The sequence below is a fragment of the Triturus cristatus genome, chromosome 11 (assembly GCF_964204655.1).
Source record: "Triturus cristatus chromosome 11, aTriCri1.1, whole genome shotgun sequence".
NCBI classification, from domain to species: domain Eukaryota; kingdom Metazoa; phylum Chordata; class Amphibia; order Caudata; family Salamandridae; genus Triturus; species Triturus cristatus.
Genome location: NC_140594.1, coordinates 648,437,881 through 648,460,630, shown reverse-complemented (window position 1 = coordinate 648,460,630; position 22,750 = coordinate 648,437,881). Strand labels below are relative to the sequence as shown.

Sequence of the window (22,750 nt, the reverse complement as noted above, 5' to 3'; positions counted from 1 at the left end):
GCAGCCAGGGAGCACTACGGGGACTGACAGAGGACGGGGGATTAGTCGACCTGTGGAGATACAGGCAGTCAGAGAGACGGGAGGGGACCTTCCACTCGACCATACATGCATCATGGTCGAGGCTGGATTACTGGCTTGCGTCAAGGGGGGTCTGTACTTGGGTGCGGACTGTTGATCATTTAGCCCGTGCACTGTCTGACCACTCTCCGGTGTGTCTCACTCTGGTTATTCCCAACGCGCAGGCCAGCTCTAGGTGCTGGAGACTTGCTCCGGAGGCGCTGCTTGATGAGGTATTTAAGACAGAATTAGAGGAGGCTATAGTTGACTTCTTCGAAAGGAATAAGTCGAGCGGGTGGGCACGCTTTGGGAGGCATTTAAGGTGACCATACGAGGGATCTGCATGGCCAAGAGCTTTGGGGTCTTGAGAGATATTCGCCGAAGGCTCCGACGGCTGGAGGGGGTACTTAAGGAATTGGAGGCAGATATCTGGCGGCAGGATGATGGGGAAGGAAGGGCCAAGATGAGGGAGCTCATGACAGAATACACTGAAACAGCTGACAGAGAGGTAAAATTTAGAGGGAAGTATGCCCAGGCGCGACGGTACGGGGAGGGACGTAGAACTGGGAAGGCTTTGGCGCAGGACATTAGACTGCCCAGACACGCTAATTACATACTGGAGGTGGAGGATGAAGAGGGTACTTGCCATAAAGACGGTGCCCGGATACTGCAGACCTTTACCGACTTTTATGCGGAGCTCTACCGCTCTAAGGGGGCCAACGCGACAGACTTCCCACACTTTTTTGGTGACATTACGCTGGGGTTTCTAGAGGACAATCAAAGAGAATTTCTCTGTGCACCATTCACGAATGATGAATTACGGGAGGCTGTCCTTCAGCTACGATCCGGGAAGACGCCCGGGCCGGATGGCCTTCCGAGCGATTTCTACAAACAATATTTGGATCTGCTCGGCCCCATCCTGCAAGAGGTGTACGCAGAGGCTCTGGAGACGCAGGCACTGCCGTCCACAATGAGGGAGGCCCTTATTATATCCATCCTGAAGCCAGGAAAGCCTGCCAACAAGTGTGACTCGTACCGGACCCTGTCCCTCATCAACGTGGACAGTAAAATACTTACAAAAATGTTGGCCAACAGACTGAACCTCCTGATGGATAAGCTGGTGTTACCAGACCAGGCAGGCTTCATTCCCGAGAGATCCACGTCCCATAGCCTCCGCACCCTCTTTTCGATCATACAGCAGGTGGCCCCGTAATTGCCGTTGGCGGCTGTTTTCTTGGACGCCACCAAGGCCTTCGACTCGGTAGAGTGGGAATACCTGCACGCTGTCCTGCGTAATATGGGGTTCCCGGTGAGTTTTTCAGCTTGGATTAAGCTGATCTATACTGCTCCAGCTGCCCGGGTGCAAATGAACGGGCACACGTCTGAGAAAATACCGCTGAGGCAAGGCTGCCCGTTGTCGCCGTTGCTGTTTGCCCTGGTGATGGAACCACTAGCGGCTAGGGTGCGCCAATACCATCAGGAGAAAGCTTTGCGATGTCTGTTGCTCCCCATCTTGATTTCGTTTTACGCGGATGATGTTACCCTATATGTGAAGGACCCGAAGCATAACCTTAACCCGATTCTGCGGGAGTTCGTGCGCTTTGGGGGGACTATCTGGTATACAGATCAACTGGTCGAAATCTCAGATCTTTCCGCTCACTCCTGCCGTTGTTCCCTTTGCAATCGACTTCCCGCTGGAGTGGTGTGTTACCACCGTCCGGTACCTGGGTGTGAATGTCACTGTGGACCGGGAGGAGGTGATCCGAGACAATTATGGGCGTGCCATGGACACGCTCTGTGACACAATAACAAGATGGATACCCATGCCGCTCTCCATTGCTGACAGGATCTCTTTGGTCAAGATGGTTGTGCTACCTAAGTTCCTTTATTACTTCCTGAACATTCCAGATTTCCCGGGCCGACCCTACTTCTCTGCATTGCACACGGAACTTCTGCGCCTTGTTTGGGGCGGCAAACAGCCACCGATAAAATGGGTAACGTTGGCCAGCCCATATGCGGCAGGAGGGCTTGAACTTCCTAACTTTGAACTATACTATATGTGCGCACAGGCGCACTATTGGTTTAATGGTCCGAAATACACGGCTCATGTGGCTGTGGAGCACTGGCTAGCTGACCCCGTCCCGTTGGAGGGGGCGCTTTTGCAACATACACCGCGGCGTGCGCGGGACCCCACAACTATAGATTGCACGGTGCGGGCAGGGGGATGGATCGCGCACAAAATGCAGGCCCCAATGATCTACTCCCCCCGGATGCCGCTGGTGTTTCATCCCCAACTGTCCCTCCTGCGGGAGGGCATCTTCCACAAATTCAAACGACAATGGGGAATTAGCACGTGGGGAGATATATATCCAAACGGGACATTTTCTACCCTCAAGCAGCTATGTCTGGATCCTCCCCTGCCGCTATGGAAACATTCTTGTATGCCCGTCTGCGGGAGGGGATGCGAGCCTGCACCCCGGAATACCCGCAGGAACCGCCGGTGCTCCCCCAGATGCATGTACTGACGGGGGCGAAGACTGCGTCCCACTTGGTGTCCACCCTCTATAGGTCAATATACGTTGAAATTGGCACATCGCAGAGCGCTGCGCGAACTAAATGGTCTCAGGACCTGGGACAAGAAATCTCAGACCGGGAGTGGCTCTATTGTTGCACGCAAATAGAGAAGGTGTCTGCTTGCAGCAGGCTGCGCATCACGCACTTTAAATACTTGCAGAGATACTATTACACGCCCGCCCGTCTGAGGCGGTTTGGGATGCGGGCGGACGCCAGATGCGACAGGTGCCGGGCGGATGGCGCGGACATGCTGCACCTAGCCTGGAGCTGCCCGGCCCTTCAGGAGTATTGGGAACAGATATTTGATGCAGTTGGGAAAATGTTGGGTGCCCCGCTGCCGCCGTCTCCACTGATGGGTATCCTGGGCTATACCGAAAAGCTTCCTGTGATACATAGGAGGTTTGCCTCTGTCTGTTTCCTTCTTGCCAAGTGGAGGGTGGCCTGCAGATGGGGCAGAGGGAGGGCGCCTAAGTTCAAAGATTGGCTAGAGACAATGATTTTTTGGCAGGATCAGCTTGCCTTGTACTCTGACCTTCTGCCGCCGGCTTCCCGGCCCCGGGACATTTGGGGGCCCCTGAAGACCTACTTGCTACTGACCCCACAGCTACCGGGCGAGGCTGCCCCCCCCTCCCCATCCAGATAGACTGAGTTTTATTATTTTAGGTGCTCAATGCGTCAACACGCAGTGTTAACCTTCTGTATCACTCTCACTGTGAGGCTAGCGGGGCGGGGTTTTGTTTAAGTTGTTCTGCAAAGTTGTCGGGGATTGGGTTCCTTTGTGCTATCAAACTGCAAACCTGCAATTACCGTGACGCGGCCGGCCCTTTTTGGGTTGTAGGCGAACCGCTGTGTACACCACTGCTTTTCACTTCTTATAGCACGCTGCTTCCACTTGTGGTTGTAGGCACTATGCTGTGTACTGACGTCATATGCTGAATAAAGGTTTTGGAAAAAAAGAAAAAAAAAAGAATCTTCATTTCGGAGTTGTTTGTGATGCAACCAAACAATATACTCTTAAGTGCATTATAACTAAACGGTAAAGGCTAACTTTGGAATGGCTGCACGGAAACATGTTGTGTTTGGTGTCAAACAATTTGAAATCATACCCCCACACCAGTAACTGGTGTGGGAGTATGATCCCACCCTTCTAGAGGGAGAGCCATGACAGCACCGGTATACCCGGTACCAGCTAACAGAGCCCAGGCATCACAAAATGGATGCTGCCAGCCACAGACACGGGTCTGGCCTCCTGCTGCTGACTGAAACTCCGGCAGGGGAGGCCTGGACAATAGGTTTCCTGTCACAGGGAGGCGTCACCACCTCCCAGACAGGCATTAGTGTATCAGGGCTGGGTGGGTGCACTCCAAGAGTGCTTTGAAGTCTGCACTGGGGGCACATTTGGTGTCCCGGTGCATAGTCCAGCTCAAACCGTTTGCAGGGGCTACCAGCCCCTGCACTGGCACGAAACTGGACTAAGAAAATGGGTGTAGCCACCCCTCTTTCCTGTCCCTCCCATAGGTGGGTCCCCAGAGTATGTCCAACCCCTTCCTTGGGTATAAGAAAGGAACCCCTGCAACATGACTTTAGATTACACTTGGACGAAACTGACACTGAATCCTGGAACTTCGACGATCTACCCTGAACTAGATGACTGAAGAATCTCCCTTGGAGTAAAGGGGTTACTCCCCTGCTTGGCAGGCACCAAAGATGCATCGGTCCGGTTTGCATCTCTGAATCTCCCGCTGGACTCCGAAGAATTTTGCAACACAGGAGGTGGGTTTCCGTGGTCTCTGAGGTCGATCTGCACACTCAGCAATTCTGAGGCCCGTATCCCATGTGGAAGACTGTGCAACCCGAACCCCTGGACACCGCGACCATTTCCAGAAGCATCAGCTTGCCAGCGACTCCTGAAGCTGAGCTTTGGGTTACTTGTAGCCCAGACCCCGAGCAGCATTTGCACCGAAGATTGCCCGCCTACACTCCACGAGTGCTCCGTGAGCTGGCCCTTTGTGTTTTCTCTTGAGGTCCCTTCGCGATCCCTAGTCCGTCGACTGGTGGGTCCCTGCGAAGGCAACTCTAACTCTGATTGGGCTTACCTGGTTGCTCCAGATGTGCCCTGACTCTCCGTCACTTGGGGAGTCCCCAGGACCTTGCTGGTCCGCACCGAAGCATAATTTCTCTTCTTGCATAGGTTGCTGTTGCCAAGGCTTGTTGGGTCCAATCCAGGCACCGACACCGCAGCACTCGACATCCTTCGTGGGACCGCTCGAATCCAGCTCCTGGTTGTCCTCGACGCCTCCTGGTCCTCGTGGCCGCAGAGTCAAGCTTCACCTCTTCGCACCTGAAACACTGGACATCGATGGGCATTCGTCTATCGTGCCCCTGGTCACTGGCAAGTGACCCAGACTCTGTCCCCTCTGCTTTCAGGTTCTTCACATCTTCGATCCAGGCTTGGATCTCCTCGGACACTTCTCATCATCCCGGCAGCAGCACTTTTCAGCAAGCTGCCACTGAAAACGACATCACAACCCAACACCTTTTGAAACCTATGCACCCGGCTTCCCTGGGTAAGGTAACACAAGTACTCCGGTGCTCCCGTGGGTGTTGGCCCTAGAACCATCTAAATCCAAAAGGGTTTGTTCCTAGTTCACTCCTAAGTGTCCTTGAACTTTAAAATTCCAACCGCGACTTTGCCCACAGAAACTAACGGAGCTCACGGGTGGGTTCTCACACTGCACACGGACCCCGTGGGTGGTTCCTTGGTGTCCCAGCGTTTCTACAGGCTCTTGGCCTTGTGTCTAGTCAAGTCGTGATTCTTATACCACTATCTTAATATGTGGTTTGGTCCGCCCCTAGGGCCCATTGTATATTGTGCTATTTACTGATGTTTTGGAACTGTATTATTGTGTGCCTTGCCCTCTAACTTCATAAAGAGGTTAGTAGAGAGGGTTTAGAAATAAATACATATATTTAATATATATACCTTGTGTGGTTCTCCTTTCATTTTGTAACTCAGGAGGTTATAATCTGGTAAACCAAGCTGCTTTACCTTCCTTCAAGACTTAGCCTGAAGGCTCCACTCCATAGCTACCACTAGGATAGCTTTCAATAAAGGTTGTCTTTAAACCTATCATCAATAAGGGTTGTTTGGACTGGTGTAAGGTGCCCACTATAACTAGTGGACAGCATATGCCAGGCCAACTTCTCACAGATTTGAGCGGAGTTGGGAAGACTGGAGTGGAGTGAGGTAGACTGGAGTGGATTATAGTAGGGTAGAATGGAATGGGGGGGGGTAGTTTGGAGTGGGGTGGACTGGTGTGGAGTAGATTGGGGTGGAATATATTGTGACAGATTAGAATGGAGTGGGGTAGATAGGGAAGAGTGGGGTGGATTGGGGTAGATTGGAGTGGGATAGACAGGAGTGGAGTGGGGTAGATTTGATGGATTATAGTAGGGTATTGTATTGTATTGTATCTGCATTTATGTAACACTTGCTACCCTTGATGAGGTGTTGAAGTGCTTTTTCGGCAAGTAGCACACTACTCCGGAAGTCAAAGGATTAATGTTGAATTAGTATAGTGAAATAGGAATTTAATTCGAGTGGGGGACATGTTAGTCTGTTATTTGGATTGAGAAGGATAGTGGAGGGATAGCGGGGAAAGATTTTGAATTTTTTTTTGGGGGGGGGGGGGGAGGTCATAGCAGTAGGAGGGGGTTTGGGAAGGATTAAAAGGGAGGTGGATGAGTAAAAGGGAGGTGGAGGGAGAAACAGAGGGAGGGTTTAGAAAAGCTTGTTTTGGAGGGTCAGTATAGTAAAAAGAGGTACGAGATGATTCAAGGAGGGGTGGAGTAGGGAAGAGTCTAAAAAAGGGTTATTTGGGGAAATCATAGTAGTGGTATGGGGTTTGCGAAGAAAGTGGAGTTGATGGATATATTCATAGAGGTATAGGGTGATAAATAGGGTAGTGCATTGGAAAGAGTAGCAGAAAGAGGTTTGAGATTTGTCAGAGAGTTGAGGTAGAGGATATATTGAGAGCGGTATATGGTGAAAAATCAGGCAGTGCACTGGATATGCTAAATTAGAAGAAATCAATAAATAAAAAGTAATAAATATATAGATCCAAAAGTAATAAAGATATAGATACACAATTACCTGGGGGTATATAAATGCATAAATTAAGGTAGTATATGTAGATTAGAGCTGAATAAATTAAACCCTGGCTTTCAAGTGTTGTTGTACTTTAAACCATAGAAGGCTACGGCCGAAACACATAGGTCTGCTTTGGGGTTTTACATGCACCCTGCACTTGCATGGAAGCAGCTGTAGTCTGAAATAAATAGCTTCTCAAAGGATTTGTGTGTGTGTTCTTCTGTTTCATCCTGAATCACAGTGTTTTGTGCAAGCAGGGCGGTTTCCAGGAGATTTGCCGAGATTATATAGTCAATCAATAGTGAAGCTAGTGAAGCAATTGTAGATATAGTTATAGAATGTTTGGGGTAGATTGAGTAGATCAAAGAAGAGTGGGGGAATGGGGCAGATCGGATAGAGTGGATTAGGATATATTGGGGTAGATTGGAGTGGCAAGGGGTAGATTGGAATGGCAAGGAGGAGATCGGAGTGGAGTGAAGAGGAGTAGATTAGAGGGTAGATTAGGGCAGAGTGTGGTAGAGTGAAGCGCGGTATATTGGAATGCGACAGATAGGAGTGGGGACGTTTGGAGTGGAGCAGATTGAATTTGAGTTGGATAGAGTGGTGTGCGGTAAATTGTTATGGGGTGGGGGTCGATTGAGTGGAGTAGATTGGGGTACATTGAAGTGGGGTAGATTGGAGATGGGCTGATTGGATGGGGTAGATTAAAGATGGTCACCACAAAGAAAGCAGTCACAAGTCTAGATCTAAAATCGCAATTATTTGGCAAACAGATTGCAGAATTGGAAGACAGAAACAGAAGGGGGAATCTCCGTACCTTTGGAATTCCAGATGGAAATGAGGACGAAGCAGGTGGATGCCTTGTCTTTCTAGAAAAGTGGATACCATTGATGACGAAGCTTAAATTTGACAAACCGATGGAGTTCGATCGGGCTCACAGAGTTCCTACCAGGAAGAATCAAAAGCAATCTCAACCCAGACCCATTGTTTGTAAACCGTTACGATTCCAACACCTTGATGTTATAGTCTCATTCATGAGGAAACAAAATCACTTGCTTTGGAACAAAAACACAATTTTCGTCTCACAAGCCTACTCCAAGGCCACAGTTGATACAAGGAAAAGTTTCCTAGCTCTTCGTCCCAGAATGAAAGAGATGGGCTTACAATACTCCTTTGCGGGTCCAGGAAGGTATCGGGTGGGGGCTCACAGCACACCTGGTCTTTTTAATGATGGCGCAGCTCTTAAACAGTTTCTGGACAGCTTCAATGAGCACCCAATGGACACATCTAACATACTGGAGCCTGGGTCTAAAAATCAACGTTGATGCAGGAATTACGGTTGTATACACCCATGTTTTATATACTCTGTTAGCCTTACAGTAGAGTAAATGTATGCGAGTAAGTCACAAAGGTTACATTTTTTCTTATTAAAGAATTTCTTTTTTTAATACTCTCCTAAGATTCACTACAACCGGAGTTACTTGCTATAATTACTATGCTTCCCTCATATGATACAAAATATGCCATCTCTAAAACATTTGCTAATTGTAGCTGTTCAGACAGTCCACGAGTTTATGGCTCACCAAACATACAAAAACATCAAAACAGTGGCCTGACCAAAAAACACACCCTACTCATCACTGTTGACACTGGAGGGGTTTCCCATATTTGTAACCCTCTCACATGTATACTCCTCATTGATAGTCAACAAGTGTCATGGTGCGTCAATTTCTCAACCAAAAAATGTCAACATACCATCAGTCTCACCACCAATACTGAACAAGTGAAAGAAAAAGAAAAAAAAAGAGAGACAGGGAAGAAAGCCCCTCACGGTCGTAACACCAGGGGGGTTGCTGGCTGGTACTCGCCTGCACACCCACTTATCGGTTACTTTCTCCCCTACTAGAAAAATGTGTGTATTCTATCGTGGAAGTCTCCAACCCAATAAAGTAAAGAGAAGGAAAACAGTCAAAATAAAAAAGCTGTTAGTGCATAGTGTCAATATTAATGCCCAAAGGACCCCATGTGAGAATCAAACCAACAATTCTCACAATTCAAAAATGGGTAGGACTTACTAGCTTGGCGTAACTTTATTTTGTGCTGTAAGCCGTCCCAACTAAAAATGGTTTCAATCAAACCATAATCAATTTCAAAGCCAACATGTTTCGTTGCAATCAAGTCACGCAACTTCTTCAGGGCTCTTGGGGTTCCAATACAGACTTCTTGTGAAAAATCACATCAAACCAAATGGTTGCATAGATCCCTCATACCGGCAACCATCTCAGCATGGCAAATGCGTCAACTGATCGCGTGCCCAACGGGTGACTGCCACTGGTCCTGTCCCCGCTACCGCACCAAACATACACCCTGATACCCGACTCACTATCTAGGCCACTGCAGACAAGCAGTCCAACAATATAACATTTTGTAGTTATCTATTATATAAGACAATATCCACCAGCTGAGACTAACTACTATAGGCTATATGCTCTATATTACAGCAACTTTCAGATGAGATTTTCTACCTGGGGATACAGAATCTGCCAGGATCCGTCTGTCGAGATTATCCACTACATACACTACACTGGCCAGCATCCAAGAGATGAAATGAAACAAATTAATCAAATAACACCTGAAACTATAATGTCTCTAACCGTTATCTGGGTCTCTAACCAGACCACCGTGACCCGTTAATCATATAATTTAAGGAAAAGTGAAATCCATTATGGCAGAGTGAACATATCCTAGCAAGGACGTACAAGACTCACTTACTCACCCCAGATCAACTGAATGGTGTAATTTTGTTTAGATACAATTTTGTTCCTACCTACATCCCGGTCTTGCGTCGTCACACATAATTACACATGATCTTGATTATTAAAAGAGTTTGATCAACATTACAATGTTATATTTGTACCTGTGAGGGAGTTGTCACTTTCTTGCAATCGCCACGTCTATTGCTGTTCTTTTTGAGGGAGGGTTGGGACGGATGGGAGATAGAGGGTGGGGTTTGATGTTGTTTATAATTGCTTCTGCAGCTCATCTTCTTTTACAGTATAGGTTTCTTTCATTTTTATTTCTTTTTTCTGCTCGGTGGTCAAAGGGGCACAAGGTTCTTATATACCTCCAATCCCCAATCCCACCAAAGGGGCTTCATGCCTCTACTCAACCATAGTTCTCCTAAGGCTCAGAATATTTCAGAAATCACGGTGGCTGTTTCTGGACACCATAGACTGAGACTTAGACCGAGACTTAAACCGAGTCTTAATCATTCCATTCCGTGCTCTGTTGTGAATACTCGTGCGTTAGACAACAACATTTTATAACCATAATAATGAATTCCTTACTCAAATATTTTAAAATTGTCTTTTTAAACGTTAAGGACCTGAACCACCCGGTCAAAAGAAAAAAAAAATATGGATTATATCTATAAGCAGAGGGGGGACATCATTCTTCTACAGCAGACAAAACTCGACAAACTCGCAGAATCGCTGAAAGGCAGTCAATACACTGAGGTTCTATGTTCTAGTGCCATAGGGAAAACAAATGGGGTCATAACCGTGATCTCAAACAGATCTAGAATAGACTTATTATCACACTCAGATAAACAAGCGAGATGGATTATCTCGAAGCTACAGAACGAGAACTCTGTCCTTTTCGTAACTAATATTTAAGCTCCTACGAATGACGACAGTGATTTCTGGGAGGACCTAGAGGAGAATATCAACATGATTCGAGACACTGCCCCCTCAATTATTGCAGGTGACTTCAACCTCCCACTGGATCCATGTTTAGACAGGAACCCTTCCTGCAAATTCCAAGTGAACAAATCACACAAAGCGCTCATTCACCTCTGTAATAGATTCAATATGCTAGATGCTTGGAGATTACAGAACCCGACTGAAAGGGACGACACATTTTACTCTTTCCCCCACAACTCATACTCCCATATAGATTGCTTTTTAATTTCAGGGAACATCATAAGTAGGGTCAAACAATCAAACATAGAACCAAAAGTGGTATCCGATCTCTCCTGTATCACACTAACTCTCACAGACCCAACCACACAGAACAAGGAACCTCTTTAGAAATTCAATGATGAGGTATTAGCCTCTCTTGAAAACAAAAAAGTAATTGAAGATACAATCAAAAACTACCTAATTGACAACAAAGAGAATGACACCTCTCACCTCACAAGATGGGAGGCATTAAAATCCACTGTTAGAGGAATAATTATAAAAATCAAGGCCAACATGAATAAAGAGGCAAACTCACAATTACTGTAATTAGAGAAAGATATCTCAAGACTGGAAAAAATGCAAATTAAAAATAATGATCCAAAAAAATACGAATACAATAAGATAATTAGCACAAGAGCGGGTATCTGGATAAATAAATAAAGAAGTCTTCGCCTTTGTGAGGCGAATAAAGCTGGCAAATCACTGGTCTCTTATTTAAAGTTCAAATGCCAAAGAAACGTGATCAATGATGAGGAAGAAACCGTCCACACAAACCCAAACAAAATGGCAAAAACTATGTAGCCCCAACCCCGAAGGGAAACTCCACAAGATACAGAAATATCTTTAGGAGGCTTCAATTAACCCTTTAAGTTATCAGGAAAGGGATTTTATTAATGGTACAATTACGATGGAAGAACTTAAGGCAGCCATTAGGAAACTTAAAACAGGTAAAGCACTGGGCCCTGACGGGTAATATATCCTTTTATAAAATATTTGAAGAGCACTTGTGTGATCCGCTACTACTCCTCTATCACCAATTCGTCTCTTCTGGACAAATAACTGGTACCCTAGCGGAAGCAATAATTACCGTTATCCCAAAAGAGGGCATCGGCGTATTACTGACAAAGAATTACAGACCAATTTCACTCATAAATCTGGACTGTAAAATATATGCCATAATTTTATCCAATCGAATACAAAAACACATTGCTAAACTTATACATACGTCACAAACAGGATTCCTAAAGCATAGGTTGTCCATTGACAACACCAGAATGTTTTGCCGTGCAATCTAAACAGCAAAACTACTTAACTCCCCTACTGTTGCCATGACGCTGGTCGCAGAAAAAGCGTCTGATAAAGTTGATTGGCCGTTCCTAAACGCAACACCCAAGAAATTCAACCTAGGAGATCATTTGATCCAGATGATCATGGCACTGTACCATAGTCTGAGGGCTAGAGTGAGGGCGGGGGGGGGGGGGGGGGGGGGGAAGGAGCACGCTCTGCTTCCTTACCATTAAGACAAGGTACCAGACAAGGTTGCCCACTGTCCCCATCTCTCTTCCTCTTGGATATTGAACCATTCCTCCAACTCCTCCTCATTCAAGGTCGCGGCCTATGCAGATGATATATTGGTGGGATCCAAAGAAGCAGCCCTAGCTATCCTGGCCCTTATGAAATCAATTCATGACTATGCAGAAGTATCGGGCTACACCCTCAATAAGGATAAGACAGAGGTTAAATTACTTAATTTATGCGGATCCTGGGAGATTCAGGGTTGACATGGCAGCCAGGTACAATTAAATACCTAGGCATAGAATTCTCAAGCGATCTTATCTCCACACTTGAGGAAAGTGTAACTACAATCCATTAAAAAAAAATTCGAACCTCTTAGAGGGATGGTCATCCAAATTCCTATCTTGGTGGGGGAGAATAGAAATGATCAAGATGATGATATCGCCTCTCATAAATTATCTTGTTGGTATGCTTCCTATGATGCTCTCAGATAACTTCTTAAAGAAGATAGGTAAAGTTATCAGTAAATTTTGATGGCAAGGGAAAAAAAAGCGAGGATTTCCTTAAATAAGCTTAGACTCACCAAAAACAATGGAGGGGTAGGCATACCAAACCTAAGGAACTACCAAGGGACAAACTTGATTACAGACTCCAATGGCTAGACTTAGAACTATAACTTATCAAGGAGATCCCCCTTCTGGCAATTATAACAATGCAGGTCTCTCTATTGGAGCACTCTAAATGTGTCATTTTAAACACGAAGAAAGCTTTGGCACGGCTGGACACATTACCCAAATTAAAAATGGGCGCTTCAAATACACCCACAATCCTTTGATAAAAATAAATAAGAAAACAAGATTCTGGAGAGAGCGGTCCCATAAAGGCATTAACTTTATCATGGACCTTTATAATAATGACTCACCCATCCCCTTCTCTGCCCTTAAATATGAAAAAGATTTAACTGAATTAGACTTTTACGAGTTCCTGAAACTTAAAGTACAGATCTCCAAACTAAACTCTAATTCACTCATCCCCTCGCTCCCTTCCAAGCTATCCAAATTGCTCAACGCTGGTCACACGGTCTCAAGGATCTATAAGTTATTACTCCCCGTTCCGAGTAAGCATCATTTGACTAACGTAGCAAGTGGGAGACATAACCGAACAGCAAAGCAATTACACTAGATTGGACACAAATACATATGATGCCTTTCAAACACAAAATCTCCCCTATTCTCTCACAAACAAAATTCATGATTATAAATAGGAACTACTGGACCCCTGCCAGACTATATTTTTTTGTTTGAATTTTTTTATTAGGGTTTTGCATACAACATTCCATAATGTACATCAAATATATCATCGATGAATCACTTTTTACATCATTGTAAAGTATCATTACTGTTTACGAAGGGTGATTACCTTGGTTGCCTAGTCCCCGGAACCCCTTGACCTTGCTAAGATCGTAAATCTACTACTGGTTTGTTCCAATGGGCTGTATTGTGCACCATTGCGACTGTACCGGTGTGTCACGTGAAAGCTAGGGTTAGCTCGTTCTCTCCGTTTCTGTCTGTGTAGCTCTTCCCTTATGACGTATGTGAACATCTATTCCGTTTAACTAGTGTATCGGTTTTTGAACTGCCGATGGAATTAACTATGAACTGTGGGAAGGAGAGGAAAAACAATAAAGAAGGATAAAGAAAAAAGGGGAGGAGGGAAATCAATAAGAGGAGCATGGGGGGGGGGGGAGGAGTACATGTAGGGCGGGCAAGGATAAGCGGTCGTGGTGGGTGGCGCGTTGACTGTGTGTAGGTACGTCGGATGCGTCCCGAGGTGATCTAGGGGGGAAGTGGGTCTTCATAAGGGCGAGCGATAAACTCAGGGGGTCTCGCCCATCTCTCCTAGTTGATTCTTCTACTTGTCTGTTGTACCGCTATCATTGTTATTGGGTCCTGAGTGGTGGTGGAAAGGAAGGGGGGTGTGTGGGGAGCAGGCTGCGTCATTTCCCGTGTTTCCCCATCTGCTCTCGCTCCTGCTTGAAGTGAATTAGGAGCTGCGCCCATTCTATGGATATTGGATGTTTACGGGTGCCCTTTACCTCTTCCTCTCGTAGTGTCTCTTCCTCTGCTGCACCCCATTTGAGTAGTGCTCCCGCCCAAGCTGCCACCCCTGCCAGACTATACAAGATTAAATTAGTCCAGTCCCCACGATGCTGGAACTGCAACTCTCAAACAGGTGACTTATCACACATGCTCCTATTGTGTCCAATGCTACAAAACATTTGGAATAAAAACTTCAAATACATCACCCAGACATTCAACATCTCATCAGTTAAAGAGTCATCATATATTTTAGCAGGCTTCCTGGATCCGGACCTAACGGGAGAGGATGACAGCTTTCTGATTGACTTAATGCTGATCTTGGCCTGTAAAATAGTCCTGTGTAACTGGAAAGGTTTTAAGAAAATGTCATTAAAAAAATGGCAAGAATGGCTAACCTTCTCAAGAGGAGCACACAATATTGACTGAAATACCTCCCCTCGGAAACCTAAAAACAGGAAAACACGGAAATCGCTTGATTCTGCCTCTATGGTTTTTAAATCCCCTTGAAGTATCCGTCCCAAACGTGATTACCACCATACTAAATCGCAGACCGCCTCAGCGAAAATATAAGCAGCCCAACTAGGACTCAGCGACAGTTAAGCTATCAGAATAAGGTTAGATCAATGAACCATCCAACACTAGTTTATAGGTGTGCCCCTTGACCCCGAGCTCATTCTTTTCCTTTACTTCATTTCATTAGTTAGTATTTATTTTTTTACTGTCATCGTTTTCTCTTTCGATTCTCCTCACGCTTTAAGGAGGATAAAGGAAATCCACCAGAAATGTTTATATTATGAAACATGCTCTTACTAATGATACAATGGATACTTTTGAACCTTGGTCTCATCGATCACTATTTAAACCCCTGCAACGGACCCAATGTACATTAGTCTGCAACGGTTAAACCAACATGAGTACTCAAAATTGTCTCTGTATTCTATATTTGCTAGCTCTTGTGAGATATTTGTATTTTGGCTAGTTAATTAACTTAACATATGTATTCTCTCCAGTCCGGTTGGCCACTTCATTAATCGTCACTGTATCACTTGTAAAACTAGCTCATCTACTGCCTTTATCAATGTGACATTTGATGAATTGCTGTATTTTAATTTCTTTGCTCTGTGTCCTTTTATTTGTTTTGCGTTTGAAAACCAATAAAAGTTATTGAAATCGAAAAGATGGAAACTTTTGGGAGGAGTGTGATTGGGTAGATTAGGGTGGGTTGGGGTGCAGTGGGTTTGATTGGACTGGAGGGGGTACATTTGGGTGGCATGTGGTAGGTTAATGTGAAGTGGAGTAGGGTAGATTGGGTAGAACTAATGGAGTGTGGCAGACTGTTGTGGAGGGGTGGACTGGAGTGAATAGGTTGAAGTGGGGTAGATTGCAGTGGAGGGAGATTGATTGGGGAAGAGTGGAGTGGGGTAGAATAAAGAGGAATGACTGGAGTGAGTTAGTTTGGAGTGGAGTGGGGAAGATTGGATATAGTATGCTAAATTGGATTAGAGTGGGTTGTGGAGGACTGGAGTTCGGTGGAGAGGGTTAGATTGGAATGGAGTATGGCAGATTTGAGTGGAGTGTGGTAGCTAGGAGTTAAGTGCAGTGGATTGGGTAGATTAGAGTGGCGTGGGGTAGACTGGGTGGATTGGAGTGTGGTAGATTGGAGTGGGGTGGATTGTGGTGGAGTGGGGTAGACTGGAGAGGAGTGTGGTTGATTAGAGTGGAAAGTAGTTAGGGAGATTGCAATTGAGCTTTGTACTGGAGTGGGGTAAATTGGATTTGGGTAAAGTGGAGTAAGTTGGATTGGGGTACATTGGAGTGGGGTGGATTGTGGTATATATGAATGGGACAGATAGGGGTGGAGTGCGGAAGATTGGGGAGGAGTGCGGAAGATGGCGGTAGATTGGATCGGGGTAGAGTGAAGTGGAATGGGTTAGGCTAAAGTGGGGTAGATTGGGTGGAGTGGACTTGATTGAATGGAGTGGAGTGTTGTAGACTGGGATGGTTGGTGGTAGACTGGGTAGAGTAGACTGGGGTCGGATGGAGTGGGGGAATGGGGTATATTGGAGTGGGGCAGGTCAGATAGAGTAGATTGTAGTGGAGTTGATCGGAGTGGCAAGGATTTGACTTTTCTGTATATGAATTGTTTTTAATTGTTTTTTTAAAAATTGTGGAGGCTAATCCCACTTTTTTGTATAGAACAATAAAAAAAATTATGCTTTTTTAATACGTTCGGTTTTTGGAATGGTTTAATTTTTAACTGTGCTCAACTGACGTACGTAGTTTTTGTTATATAGGCCAGTGGCATATTTTGCTTGAATGAATGAATACATGAATGTGTATGGTTACTGCATGGTTATAAAGGGTACTGTTTTAGTTTTGTAAGGGTTAGATTGGAGCAGAGTGGGGTAGTATGAAGTGGAATGGGGTAGATTGGAGTGGATTATGGTAGGGTAGATTGGGGAGGGATACACTGGGAGTGGGGTAGACTGGAGTAGGATAGATAGGAGTGGGGACTTTTGGAGAGGGGTGGAGGAGATTGAAGTGGAATTGCATAGAGTTGTGTGGGGGTATATTGGAGATGGGCAGATTGGATGGGGTAGATTGGAGTAGGTTTGCTTGGAGTGGAGTGTGGTAGAGTAGATTAGAGTGGGTTGGATTGGGATGCGGTGGGTTAGACTGGACTGTGGTAGATTTCGGTGGCATGTGGTAGATTGAAGTGGAGTAGGGTAGAAAGGAATGGATTGTGGTAGATTGCCGTGGAGAGGGGTGAACTGGAGTGGGTTGATCGAAGTGGCATATATTGGGGTGGGGTGGGGTGGGGTGGAGTGGAGTGGGATAGATTGGAGTGGAGTCGAGATTGGAGTTGAGAGAGATAGATTAGGTAGGAGAAGAGGGGGGTGGATTAGAGTAGGTTAGAGTGGAATTAAGAGAGTAGAGTGGGGTAGAATTAAGAGGGATGACTGGAGTGGAGTGGGGGTAGAGTGAAGTGGGATGGAGTGGGGAACATTGGGGCAGAGTGAGGTAGATCAGATGTATGGTGTTCGAGTGGAGTGGGTTGGATTCGAGTAGATTGGGTAGGTTTGGATTGGGGTGGTGTGAGGTAGATTGCAGTGCAGTAGAGTGGGTTAGACTGGAATGGAGTAGGGAGATTTGAGTGAGTGTGGTAGATTGGAGTGGGGTAGATAGGAGTGGCGTGGAATGTGATAGATTGGGTGTATTGGAGTTTGGTAGATTTGAGTGGTGTGGATTGTGGTATATTGGAGTTGGGTAGATTGTGGTGGAGTGTTGTAGAATGGGGTGGAGAGTGGTGAAGTGTTGTAGAATGGGGTGGAGAGTGGTAGAGTGGAGAGGAGTTGGGTAAATTGCAGTGGAGTTTGGAATGGAGTGGGGTAAATAGGAATGGAGTCGGGTAAACTGGACTGGGGTAGATAGGAGTGGGTTGGAAGGGGGTACATTGGGGTGGGGTGAATTGGGTTAGATGTGAGTGGGGTGTATTGGAGTGGCATGGGGTAGACTGGCTAAGCCTGGAACAGAGTGCTGTAGATTTGGTTGGAGTGCTGAAGATTGGAGTGCAATGAGGTTGATTAGGCTGGATTGAGTGGGGTGGAAATGGGATAGATACGAGCGAAGCAGAGCTTGGTATAATAGGGTAGATTCGAGTGGAGTGGGGTAGATTGGATGGATTGGAGTGTGGAAGATTTGAGAGGGGTGAATTGAGTCAGATGGGAGTGTGGTAGATTGGAGAGGGGTAGATTGTGGTGAGTGGGGTGGAGTGTGGTATATTAGAGTGGATAGCAGTTGGATAGATTGCAGTGGAGTGGGGTAAATTGTAGTGGAGTAAATTGGGACTGCAGTAGACTAGAGTGGAGCTATTTGGATGAGGGTAAATTGGAGTTGGGTGGATTGGGTAGATTGGAGTTGAGAGGAGTGAGGTAGACTGGAGCAGAGTGCTGCAGATTGGGGTAGAGTACAGTGGGGTTGATTGGGGTGGATTCAGTGGAGTGGGGTAGACTGGATCACAGAGGAGTTGACTGGGGTAGACTGGAGTGGAATAGGTTATACTGAAGTGGGGTAGATTAGAGTAGAATAGATTGGAGTGGGGTAGAGTTGATTGGGGTAGAGTTGAGTGGGGTGGATAAATTGGGTTGGGGTAGACTGGAGTGAAGTAGAGTGGAGTTGAGTGGAACAGATTGGAGAGGAGTGGAGTAAGTGGTGTAAGTGGTGTGGAGGGGTGTATTGTGGAGTAAATGGTGTAGATTGGAGTGCACAAAAGATGTGTGGAAATGTCATCACCAATGCATTAATTTGATCATCAGCACAGTTCATTTACAGACGTTTCAATTTTGTAGTCTGGAAAACAAAAATCACATCTGTACAGCCTTCCCCTCAAGCACACCCCCACTAGCCAGCATGATTGTCACATAAATCCTCTCACTTAGAAGTCAGAGAAATAAAACTAAACACCAAGCTCCCTGGAAGACGCAGCTTGACAGTTGACCTCAGTCTTTGAATGCACAACAAATGTGACAAGATAAGAACAAGATTTAAAGGCCCATTTACATAAAGCATGTTTGTGGAAGAATACAGTAAACAAGTGTGGTCGCATGGTTATACAGAACAGCGAGTCAGGAATAGTGGTAATGGTGAAATCAAAAGAAATACGTGGAAGCAAAGCAAAGGTTCAGCAAAGACAATAAATCATATAAGCTGGAGGACTCTTTGTCCTTCGTCTCAGTCTCTAGACTTCTAGGTCAGTCTATCCCTCCCGTTCTCTTGCTAGGAGACGTCCTCGTGTTCTGTTCTTCCAGCCCCACTGGATGTAGGGAGAAGGGTCAGTAGACCAGGCCCTCTGAGGAAAAAGACAGACAGGGATCAGGTATTCAGGGGTTGAGGCAGTCAGTGTACTGTCACCTGGGGTCGGATGTTGCAGGGTTAAAAGTGGCTGTGTTGTGCAAGGTTTCGGGGGATGAGTGGAGGGAATAAGGACCTTGGTGCATATGCACATACAGATGCCCTTCACCACTCCAACCTCCACCAACCCGTGGAAAAATAAGTAAAGAAAGGCGCTTGCCTGTGGCCACGGCCCTCCATGGTTGTGGCAGGGGGAGCCTCACCGCCATCCTCCTCTTCAGGCCGGATTGACTCTGGGTCCTTTACCTCTAGGCGGTTCTTTGGTCGGGCGTCTTCTTCCCGGATTCCTTTCCCCAGCGCTTCTCTCTCCCTCCGCAGCTCCATCCCCTCTGGGTTCTCTCTCTGCAGTAGCAGCACCCCGACCGGCTCAGTGGCGTCCTCTTCTCCTCCTTCTCCCCCCTCCTCTTTCTGAGCAGGCATTCCCCTGCATACCGGGGCTGGACCACCGACCTCCTTTTCCTGGTGCCCGATCGTGGGCACCAAATTGGAATTCCCGGCCGCGGGAGGTGCCGGGTTACAACAAGGTTTGTGCAACAGGAGGATCAAACTCAAACTGAACCTCAAAAAGCAAATAAAGCCAACAAGTAGAAAAGCAGAATGTGTGAGTTACAAACCACAAAGCCAAGGGTATGCAACAGGCGGAAAACATTCCTAGCTCAGCTTTCTGAATGTCCACAAGATGTCTTTGCCACAGCTGACTGGTAGGCTTCAACCTAAAAAGGGTGTTAAAAAAACTAAAAACACAAAAACAACACAATAGCAAACTTTCAGACAGCTACACTATTTAGTCCCACATGGTGGCTTCCTCAAACCACATCTGATAGAGCATGCTGAGCGGTGGTCTGAACACACTGCAAGAAACTGCTGTATTCAAAACCTTGTGGTCGGTTATAGCTTTGTAACTAAGTAATTTGGTCACGCAAAAAGTATTCTACCTTTTTGTGTTTACTTTTTTTGGGGGAACAAAGTCAAAGCTTCTGAAATAGGTACATCGGTAAAAGTGAACAGGTGCAAAACTTCCGCAGTGTGTTAAACCAGGTTTTACATGCACAAAGCATGCAGCAACCTGAACAGAGTACACCTGCACCCTTCACTCATCTCTTTTTGATTTCAGAGAATTTTACAGAATTTTAAAAAGCCTGAATTTTTTTTGCAGTCAAGTTAACTGAGGCACGGGATATAAAGTAATATGGCCAGGATGATTGTCAGAAAGGGGCTCTGGATGAGGTTCTTCCCCACAAGTGTTTGTCCTACTGTGGCACTGAAAATGGGATCAAGTACATACTTTATGACCTTCACTCTCAGTGTAGCAAGGCCAAGCCGTCAAAGGTTTCTCTTGGAGGTAATGTGAGGGACACAACCTCAGAACTTGACAGTCAACCAACAGACACAAACACTCTGTTCAGGCCAGGGTCATCTTAGTAAAAAAGAAAGTACAGTACAACATAATGCGAAAATTCAAGGGGCTCAGCTGCAAGGATTTAAATCCTTACACCCGCCTAAACATCTTATAAACTTTGGCACTCTTTCCCTATTCTAGGAGTTGTTATTGGGTCTATAATTCTACTCTAATGTAGTCATAGGCACAGATTAGGTTACTAGATACTATTTATTAGGTCTTTACCCACTTGAAGTAGTTTGCCGGTCAGTTCAATAATCCATTTCCAAATTATTGGGATCACTTAGGCAACAGTCTGAACCCAATGCAGAACACAGATTGTGTGCGAAGTTCAGTCTTTTGTGCAAGGCACCAATACCTGCTAAAGCTATTGCAATTGGCTGGCACTCTTCTGGCTGATGCTCCCAACGGCATCTCCACTGACAAGACCTCAGTGGCTGTTTCACGTGCGACTGGAGCTGCAGTGGAGGAGGAGAACTGCAGGCCAGCTCCGCAGCCACCAATTCTGGCACGTGTGTCCTCCAAGCTGCGAGCTGACCGTGCTCGTCACAGGCAGTTCTGGTATCCAGGGCAAGACCAGAGAGACCTGCTTCTTTAGACAGTTGCAGCCTCTGGGCCGTGTTTGGCTTCTGCTTCAGTGACAACAGCAACTCCTTAGGCAGCAAGAGCAACACCAAACCTATGGGCATCACATGGGTGCCGGGTGGCACAGGATGGTTTCTGTACATTGTCCACTGCAAAGGTTGACATTGGAGACCAGGAGACCCCTTGTGACACAAGTCAGCTCCAGCTTTCTCTGAAGGGCAATCAGTAAATTGGTGTTTTTCACGCTAGGAACATAGCTAAACAGTCTCTTCTTCTGCAGGGACAGGCACTCTTCTCTTTTGGACCATCCATGGAGGCGTATTGGTACTAGGCAGCTCTTCTCATCAAGCTGTGCAAACTGCAGTTGAAGTAGCCGTACTCGAAAAAGACTGGCTGTCATTCAGACAGCAGCCCCAGTCAAGCACAGCTTTTCATGTACTCTGCAGAGCCCACCCTCCCTTGGTCAAGAAGACCCTGGACAGGAACAAAGTGGGGTGATTTCATCCCTCTTTTCTAGACAATTTCCAGGTAGGGGGTGTGGATCAAATGTCTAAGAGCTCAGAACTGGTTTAGATTGGTGCACTCTCAAATATCATTCTCTGGCTGCTCACCCTTGTAAGTTGATGCTCTCACAGAAAGTAGAAATGCTGCTGTCTTCTAAAAGACGTATCGAATGAAGTGTGAGGTTTCTGCACCTATCGTCACACTTCCTGACATAGTAATCCGGAACAGACAAGGGTAGGTAGGCCCTCCCTACTAATATCCTCACCTTGAACAACAGAAACTTCTGTCCCACCTCGCTCACCTAATATCTACCAAATGGCAGTGCTCAGAAAAAACTAATCAGCAGCCCTTTGCTTACAAGATCAGCATTGAATTTCAAAAGAGAGTGGAGTCTCCATTCTCACTCACTTTAATGTCTAGGCCTTCAGCCACAAGAAAACAAGCAATATACTTTCACAGTTTGAGGAAGCTGTACTCATTCTCCATCTAGTGTCATGCTAACCCGGAGGCATCCAAAATGATACCACTGATCCAAGTACTTAATTTGATACCACACTCAATCCTACTACCACACGTTTGCCAGACAATTAATGCACATATATGCACTAGGCATGCAGAAGAAAAGTCAGCGCAATGTACTGGGTGTCACCTTACAGTGGAAAGTTACACAGGTTGAGCCAGTAGACCGCACTCCCTCTAACACAGGAGAAAAGATCTGGTCACACTAAAGAGCCAGAGCACACAGTAACCTGCCACCACCACTTTGAGTGATGGACCCCATGGCAGTGACAGTAGTTCAATGCCCACTATGAAGGCATGTTTGGTGCACTCGTTTAGATGATAAGACCAGTTCTGGGCATCACATTACCAGAGACAGGTGTTTGCGTGAACGCTAGATTAGTGTGATGCTAGGGCCAAAGCAAAAAGTTAGGCTAGCAGTTTCACAAGCTGTATGGCACTCAGGGATGGGGTACACTCCCGTTTACCATTCAGGAGACAGTCCCATCCAAAGAATGACATATTTTGTTCATGTGGAAAAAGAAGGTAGTCATATTTCATGTCTCCAAGTTCTTAGGTGACCAACTTCCCATTGGCCCCAATCAACGCCTTAAGAATGATCCCCAGTGAAGCTCACTAAAACTCAATGGTTCAGCTCCAATGAACAGGCACATCACTAGCTCTAATATAATGTAAAAAGCATTGTTTGCTGCTAATA

The 22,750-nt window shown here is 46.1% G+C and overlaps 1 protein-coding gene across 4 annotated transcripts in view; it reads right to left on the bottom strand.

The window, feature by feature from the left end:
- The window catches only part of FARP2 (FERM, ARH/RhoGEF and pleckstrin domain protein 2), a 1,344,877-nt gene that overhangs the window by 1,302,963 nt on the left and 19,164 nt on the right, over positions 1 to 22,750 (bottom strand). Inside the window, exon 1 of one of the 4 annotated variants that reach the window (XM_085634161.1) lies at positions 7,599 to 7,719. The exons of the other annotated variants lie outside the window; for them this stretch is intronic. The gene's annotated coding sequence lies outside the window, so the exon portion shown is untranslated. Of the gene's footprint in view, positions 1 to 7,598; positions 7,720 to 22,750 lie in introns of those variants that run through there. 4 annotated transcript variants of the gene reach the window in all.